Raw genomic sequence first — 8,282 nt, 5'->3', positions numbered from 1 at the left:
GTGGGTCCCCTAAAATGTCTATGTCCTAATCCCTAGAACCTGCAAGTATGTTGTTTTACATGGCAAAAGAAACTTTGCAGATGTGCTTAAGGATCTCCAATGGAGAGATAGTCTTGGGTTATCTGGGTGGGCCCGATATAATCACAAAGTTCCTTATAGCAGGAGGAAGATGTGATCTGATGATGGAAGCAGAGGTGGGAGGTGTTTTGAAGATGGAAGAAGGGACCACAGACAAAGAAATACAGTAGACATCTGGAAGCTAGAAAAGACAACAATAAAAAGATTCTTCCCCAGAACCTCCAGGAGAAGTGAGCCCTGCTGGCCCATTTTGGACTTCTGACCTCCAGAACTGCTAGATAATAAATATAGGCTGTTTTAAGCCACTAAATTTGCAGTAGTTTGTTACAGGAAACTAATATACCATCCCTACCCTCAGTTACTTCATGGTCTCATGAGAACAAAGTACTAAACAAAAAGAATTGATATAGATATTTTTAACCAGGTTGTCATAAATTTTAAAAACTTAAATTGGAGGAAAATTAAATCTGAAAATAAAATTGTATACTCAGTCCTCCCTTGGCCTTTCCTCGGCTTCCACCTCAGACTGACATCAATCTTAGCGCCAAACGTAACTCTAAGTCTTTATATAAACTTGCCACAAGCCAAATCTCTGTTGTTAAACACTGGCAAAAAGGAATGAATTCTGCAAGTTCCTAATTTTAAAAAGATACTGATGTGATACTGCGTTCTTTCCCCTGAAAATTCTTCAACTATTTTAAACCTTTTTAGTCAGCAAGAATCATGCTCATCACATCTTACGTGCCCCAGATTAGAAGCCTCTGAATGAACTAGATTTTTAATAATATTTTAAGCAAGCTTGCTATTAAAATATGACTATACTTAAATGAGGAAAGAATCTTAAGACTTTCAAGAAATGGACTCACCCAAGTAATGACCACTGAGATTTAAAACAACTGAATGCCTCAGAGGCCCCTGAGGTCCTTTCCTCCTCACTAATGTCCTCACAGGCATCCATTAGCTGGACTTCTGCTTCCAGCTGGCTTAGTTTGAACTCCACGTAAACAGAATCACATGGCACTTACTCTTATGTTTACCTTCTTTTTGCTCAGCCTTTTGTGAGACTCATCCGTGTTGTGAGGCAACCATTTGTTCATTCATATTAGACTATTTCATTATGTAAACTATGTGTGCATTTACGCATTCTACTACTGATGAACATGGGAGTGGTTTCTAGCAAGGAGCTATTATGAATAATACTGTTTGAAATATTCTTTTGTATGTCTTTTAGTGCACCTCTGTGTGCCTTACTACTGAATACGTCAGAATGGAATAGCTGGGTCATAGGGGATATATATGTCCAGTTTCAATAAATAATACCACAAAGGAAATTTCCAAAGCAGTTTATACTAATTTTCATATCCATCAGCGATGTAGGAGAGTTCCAGTTTATCCATATCCTAACCAGTACTTAGTACTGACAGTCTTTCATTTTCGCCACTGTGGTGATCATATAGTGATATCTCATTGTAGTTTTTTTTTCCCCACTCCCCCCAGACAAGATCTTGCTCTGTAAATTGCAGTGGTGTGATCCAAGCTGACTACACTCCTGAGCTCAAGTGATCCACCTGCTTCAGCCTGGCAAGTAGCTGAGACAACAGGCTGGTTCCAATATGCCCAGCTACTTTCTCTGTTTTTTTTGTAGAGATGGGGTCTCCCTATTTTGCTCAGGCTGGCCTTGACCTCCTGGCTGGAAGCAATCCTCCCCACTTGGTCTCCCAAAGTGCTAGGATACAAGTGTGAGCCCCTGTGCCTGGCCTCCCACTGCAGTCTTGATTCATTTACATTCTCCCAATTACTGATGAGGCTGTTTGCCATTTCATATGTTTACTGAGAATTCAGAGACCCTTGTTTATGAACTGACACTTGCCCATTTTTTTTCCTACTGAGCTCTGTCTTTTTCTGATTTATAAACTCTTTCTACATGAGTTTTCTATTTGGACACATGTATTACAGATCACGGCATCCATTCTGTAGCTTGCCTAATCTTTATGAAATCTTTGGATGGCGAGAAGTTCCTGCAGACATTTTCCTTTATAATTAGCACTTTGTGTGTCCTATTTGATTAACTTTTGTCTCTAGGCCATAAAGCTACTTTGTTTTCATCCAAAAAGGCTTTACTTTTACCTTGAGGTGTATGATTTATCTTCACTAATTTTTGTATGTGAGATGAGATAGATTTTTCATTTTGTCCATATGAACAGTCAATTGATGCACTGTTCACCTCTGTCATACATCAAGAGACTACCTGTGTATAAGCCTAGCCATGGAGTCTTTACCCAGTTCCATGGTCTGTCTAGCCTTGAGTCAATATCACACTGACATAACTACATATCAATCTAGTAGCTTATGTCCTTCAACTTAGTTGTTCTTGTATGGTTTAGAATTTCAAAATAAGTTTTAGAATCATCTCATCAACTTCTGCTTTTGAAAAAAGTATCTGCTAGAATTTTGATTAGGATTACACTCAATCTATAGACTGATTGACAGAATAACAAACCACCATTATTTTAAATCTTTAATTTCTCTCCATGTTTTAGCTTGCAAAGAGTTTTTGTCATGAATGGGTGTTGAACTTGATCAATTATTCTGTGCATGGGGTTAAATCACAGTTATTGATTTTTTTAATGTCAGCCAAAGTTGACATTCCTGAAATAAATCCAACTGGATCATGACTATCCTTTTAATAGATTTCTAAATTTACCAATACCTTGTTTTTAGGATTTTTGTGTGAGCATGTGGCTTATACTTTTGTTGTAATGGCATTATTAAGCTTTAATGACAAGATCACACTTGCCTCATAAAAGCAACTTTTTATTTTTTTTTTAATGTTTGGAAAATTTCACTAGTGAAGCCATCTGGACCCAAAATTTTTTCTATGGAAAGATGTTTAACCACAATATAATTCTCTTAATATTTAGGTTATTAAATCTGAACTGCCTAATTTCAAATCAAAAGTTTATTACGTCTGAAACAAAAAGCAGTACAATTAAAGCATGTGCCTATTTACACAGTTTTGCCATCTTAATAAGTAGCTTATTTATGCCAGCAGCAAAGAAGCATGGTAAGTGAAGATGAAATTGTGAAAGGTATTTTCCACTGCCTGTTGCAATTTGAATATTTTTCCTTGCAAAAAGTGGCCTAACAACTGGTAGAATTGGTAGTCAGTAGGTCATGGAAGAAGCCCAAATGCCCATCGACCCACGAATGGATCAATAAATTGTGGTACATGTACACCGTGGAATACTATGCAGCCCTAAAGAAAGATGGAGACATTACCTCCTTCATGTTTATATGGATGGAATTAGAAAATGTTCTTCTTAGCAAAGTATCTCAAGAATGGAAGAAAAAGTATCCAATACACACAGCCCTATTTTGAAACTAATTCATAGCTTTTATAGGAATGTCATAACCTAATTATAGCCTTAGAATATGGGAAGGGGGTAGGAGAGGGGAGGTAAGGGGGGGTGGATGAGGGAGGGAGGGTGATTGGTAGGGTCACCTCTATGGTTTATCTTACAAGGGTACAAGTGAATCTTTGTAAAAGCAGAGTATGAATGTCTTAACTCAATAACTAAGAAAACGACATGAAGGTTATGTTAACCAGTTTGATGAGAGTATTTAAAAATGTATATGAAAACAGCACACTGTACCCCTTGATTGCATTAATGTACACAGTTATGCTATAAGAAATTAAAAAATAAAAATAAATAAAAAAGAATTGGTAGTCAGTTGGTGCAAGGTCTGGTGAATATGGTAGATGACAGAGAGTTTCCAAATCTAGCTCCTGTAGTGTGAGGAGTGTTGTCTTGCAAGAGGATTGGCCTGTCTCTATTGACCAACCTCAGCACTTAATCACAAGCATCCTCATCATGTCATCCAATTGGTTGAAGTAGACATCAGCTGTTATCAATCGACCCAATTTCATGAAGCTGTAGCGGACAATACCAGTGCAGGACCACCAAATAGACACCATTAGCTTTTATTGATGAATATTTGGTTTTGAATGGTGTTTTGGCACTTCATCTTTATCTAACCACTGTGCCAAATGCTTGTGATTGTCAAAAAGAATCCATCTTTCATCACACATAACATTACAGTGTAGCAATGGTTAACCTTTATGTAGCGACAGCAAAGAAAGGCAAGCGGACGCTCATTTAATGCTCATTAATTCATGTGGAACCCATCAAGCTGGCTTCTTGACCTTGCTGATTTGTTGCAAATGGTCCAAAATCATTGTAACAGTAACATCAAACTTTGCTAATTCACACTTTGGTTGAGACAGACTCGCTTGCAGGACAGCTTTCAGCTCATCGTTATCCAAATGGTCTCCGGTTGCCCAGACGGCTCATTTTCAAGCGTAAAACCACAAGAATGCAATCTCTCAAACCACTGAGGGACTGTGTGTTCTTTAGCCACATCTTTGCCAAACACTTTGTTGCTACGTATTTCACACTAACTCTACTGCACTGGTTCCCAAACAGAATTCATATTTGAAAATAACATGAATTTTTTACTTATCCGTGGTTTCACAAAAATTGCTCTAAAATTTTTGAAAGATAATCACAAGCCAAAACGTGAATTTGAAAGAATGAGAATCTACCTTCAACAACAACAACAACAACAACAAAAATACAAATGTCAAAATGTCACAGATGTCAAACTTTATTTAAGGAAATTGGACATTTCCTTAAATAGGTGTGAAATTGGACATTTCACACCTAATAACCCAAGATACGGGACCATTCAGATTTTCTAGTTCTCATGGCTCATGTGAGATATTTTATTTGAAAACCTTATCCATTTCATCTGAATTCCAAATGTTTTATCACAACATTGTCAAAGCAAGATTTTAAGATCGTTTAAATGTCTGAGGGATGATAATTCCTTTTTCTTTCCTGACACTAGTAATACCGTACACCACTAAGGTTCATTTCCATTCACCAAAAAAAAAAAAAAAGGGGGATGACTTTGACACTATGACACACAAATCTCAGGAACACTGTCCAGCAGTGTTACTCACAGAAGGAGCAGAGCAGGTATAATGTAAACAATCCAACAACTCCCTCTCAAAAGCTTTTATCATTAGCAATGACCATGAATCTGAGCAAAAGGAGACACTAATTGAAGGAGGAAACTGCTATAGGTAATGTGCTAGGGTGGCCAGCAAGAACTTAAAGAAAAATAACCACCCCAACCCCAGCACAGTTGTAAGCTAGGATACCCAGCCCTCCACTCCCAAGGTAACCAGAGATAGAACTGAGGGAGCCATGAGATCATACATTTTTTTTTCTCATTCATCTTTATTTTCACAATCCTGCAGCTGAAAAATTAACATTTCACTGGATTATAAACGGGGACAACAAACCAGAGTAAGACCAGGTCTGGTGACTTTGTCGCCAATAAAATCACAGATACTTTACTATCACAGCACAGTTGCTGCAGACACTGCAGAATTATCATTTGTATGAGCATCACAGATTGAAATTATAAGAATTTTTAAAAAAGGAATTATTTGCTATAACACTGAATTTCGATACAAAATGCATTAATAAAGAATAGATCATACTCACAACTTTTAAATACTATTTTGATAATTTTGTTTAGATATCATTTATGACCCTTTTTTAATGCCTCATCAAACACTGACTTCCCCAAAACTCCAAAGAGGTCCAAGGCACAAAAGAAAAAAAAAGAGAGAGAGAGAAAGATTAAGAATACCTGGGAGGAATCAAAGATTTCACATTTCAAGCAAGGCAGGGAAATCAAAAGCAATCACTCCCCGCTGGGCCAGGCCCCTGCTGACTAGTTCCTGGTGTTACTTCCAGAGCTCCCACCAACATCCAGCCACCCACAAAAATAACTGCCCCTCCAGAGACTTGGCCTTCACCCTCGGTTGAACCATTTAACCTACTTCCCAAGAAAAGAGCAAAGTAAAACGTAGATAAAGCACAGGCTTTGGGCAGCGCCTGTGCCTCAGGGAGTAGGGCGCTGGCCTCATATACGGAGGGTGGCAGGTTCGAATCCGGCCCCGGCCAAATTGTGAAATAGCGAGGCGTTGTAGCAGGAGCCTATAGACCCAGCTACTCGGGAGGCTGAAGGCAAGAGAATCACCTAAGCCCAGGAGTTGGACGTTACTGTGAGCTGTGACGCCACAGCACTCTACCGAGGGCCACAAAGGGAGACTCTGTCTCAAAAAAATAAATAAAAATTTTTAAAAATCACGGGCTTTGAGCCAAAAAAGGAATGTCCAAAACTGGGCCCTGACACGTACCACATTGTGCCCTTCATGCCCTACCCCCCAGTCTTCCCACTGTGAGAAGAGATGACATTCCCTAGCTTTCCCAGTTACTCTGAGGTTTAGAAACAACGTACCCAAAGCAACTGACAAGCATATCGTTGCCTTGAGTTAACATTAGTTGAATCTCTGGGGTCAAAATTGTCCCAATCCCACATTTAACTCACAGTTACGTGCTAGCAAAGAGAAAGGAGGGAGAAAAATAAGAAAGTTGGAACATGAAGAATGGAAAGGAAAAAAGTCATTCTTCTAAGTCCAGTATGAAAACCACCACTTCTTCAGTGAAGCCTTCCCTCTTCTCCTCCTGACCCCGTAGCACCTGATCACGTGGCAGTGGGTGCCTCGTTCTGAGAATGAATGAAAAACACTAAACAGAAAAGGCAGAAACAATGTTTCACCCCCATATAATGCAAACCACCAAAGATGCCAACTCCTTAGCAGTACAATCTTAATCCAGAGCAAGGAATACAGGGAGCAGTGCGTTGAACACCAATGCCACCTCCAGTGCCTTGGGGGAAAGCCGGCTTTGCCACATAAACAGCAGTGCCAGCTGAAGGCTGGACTCAGAAGAGATGAGGGAAAGTAAGTCCCAAGAGTAGAAAGCAAAAGAAAGCTCTAGCTTTAGGGTTCCTGGAGTAGCAGCAATCAGGCAGGCGCACCTCCAATACTTTTCAAGGGGACCAGACCATGCAATTCCCCACAGCAGTGCTGGAAACTGGGGAGGAAGCCAAGGAGACAGGGCACGAGCGGGGCGCGCGTGGACTCGGCGGGGCAGGCGGGAACCCGGGCAGCGGCGCCCTGGCCCTGCCACCTTTGTCTCCTCCGCTGGACCGGGACTTCCTCCGTCCCGCCCTCTGGCGTGCACGCTGGAATTGGGGTAGGAAATGGAAAGCGTCTCGTACACTTCTTTTTAACGTGGTAAATCAAAGCGGAGAGTCAGCTCCTAATCTCCCCCAGGACGCCCTAAGGTCACCAGCTACCAACCTCGGGGCCCTCCCGGGCGGCGGCGGCGACGTTCCCGCGCGCCACGGATTCCCCACTCCCCCACCCCGCGCGCACTTCCGAGTCCCGGCGGCAGCGGCGGCCGCAGCGGGGTTTCCCGGGGATCAGAGCCGCCCTTTGCCCGGGTAGTCCCGCGCGCGTCCCCCGGGCGCGCCCCCGCCCCGTGCCCGCGCGCCCCCCGCGCGGGGCGGCCGGCCTCTGGGCCCCGCCGCGTTCCCGGGCGGCGGCGAGCAGGCCGGGGGAGGGGAGGCGGGAGGGCGGCAGGCCTCCCCGCCCCGCGCAGCCCCGGGGTCCCGCGCCAGCCCGGCGCTCAGACCTCTCCCCGCCCCGGGTGTTCACTGCAGGTCTGCGGCTGTCTGCAGAGGAACTGCACGGCGAAGTCACCTGAAACTCGAGGTGGGCCGTCGATCAACCTCAGTGCTCCCCACGGTGGTTTTGCAGGCCGAAGGAGGTAGCTCGGTGGGGTGGGGAGAGGGCGGGCTCTGCGGCGCTGCGGCTCCCTGGAGCTTGCAGTGTGATCTTAGCCCGCTGAGCCTCCCGGCCACCTCTGTGAGACAGAAGTAAGCTGCCCTGTTTCCCTTCGCAAATTAGGGTGGAAAGCAAATGGAATGAAGTTCATGAATTGTAAAACAACTTACAGAGATCACTACTGCAAAATGGATACCAGCGGTTTTGAATGCCTGGTGAGAGTGGACAATCATGAGGATGCCTCGACGCGCTGGAATTAGGATGGTGTCTTTTTATAAGCCCGCGCCAAGGGCCAGAACTTGCCAGAGTTCCACCGATTTACCTGAGCAGAATCACCTGGGCTCTCTTGAAAACCTCGGGCTTCTTGACCTCTCCTCAAACCAGAGGAATCAGACTGGCCAGAGGAGGGGCGTCTCAGGTGGTTCTGCGACGAGAT

At 43.1% G+C, this 8,282-nt stretch overlaps 1 protein-coding gene across 1 annotated transcript in view; it reads right to left on the bottom strand.

Annotated features, from left to right (window-relative positions):
* Positions 1-7,801, bottom strand: part of HHAT (hedgehog acyltransferase) — a 333,401-nt gene extending 325,600 nt beyond the window's left edge. Inside the window, exon 1 of the mRNA XM_012811853.2 lies at positions 7,763-7,801. The gene's annotated coding sequence lies outside the window, so the exon portion shown is untranslated. The remainder of the gene's footprint in view (positions 1-7,762) is intronic.
* Positions 7,802-8,282: the final 481 nt, after the last annotated feature.

Source organism: Otolemur garnettii, unplaced genomic scaffold (assembly GCF_000181295.1).
Source record: "Otolemur garnettii isolate 467f Iridium unplaced genomic scaffold, OtoGar3 scaffold00178, whole genome shotgun sequence".
Classification (NCBI taxonomy): domain Eukaryota; kingdom Metazoa; phylum Chordata; class Mammalia; order Primates; family Galagidae; genus Otolemur; species Otolemur garnettii.
Note: the sequence above shows the minus strand (reverse complement) of the source record. Positions and strands in the feature narration are given on the sequence as shown.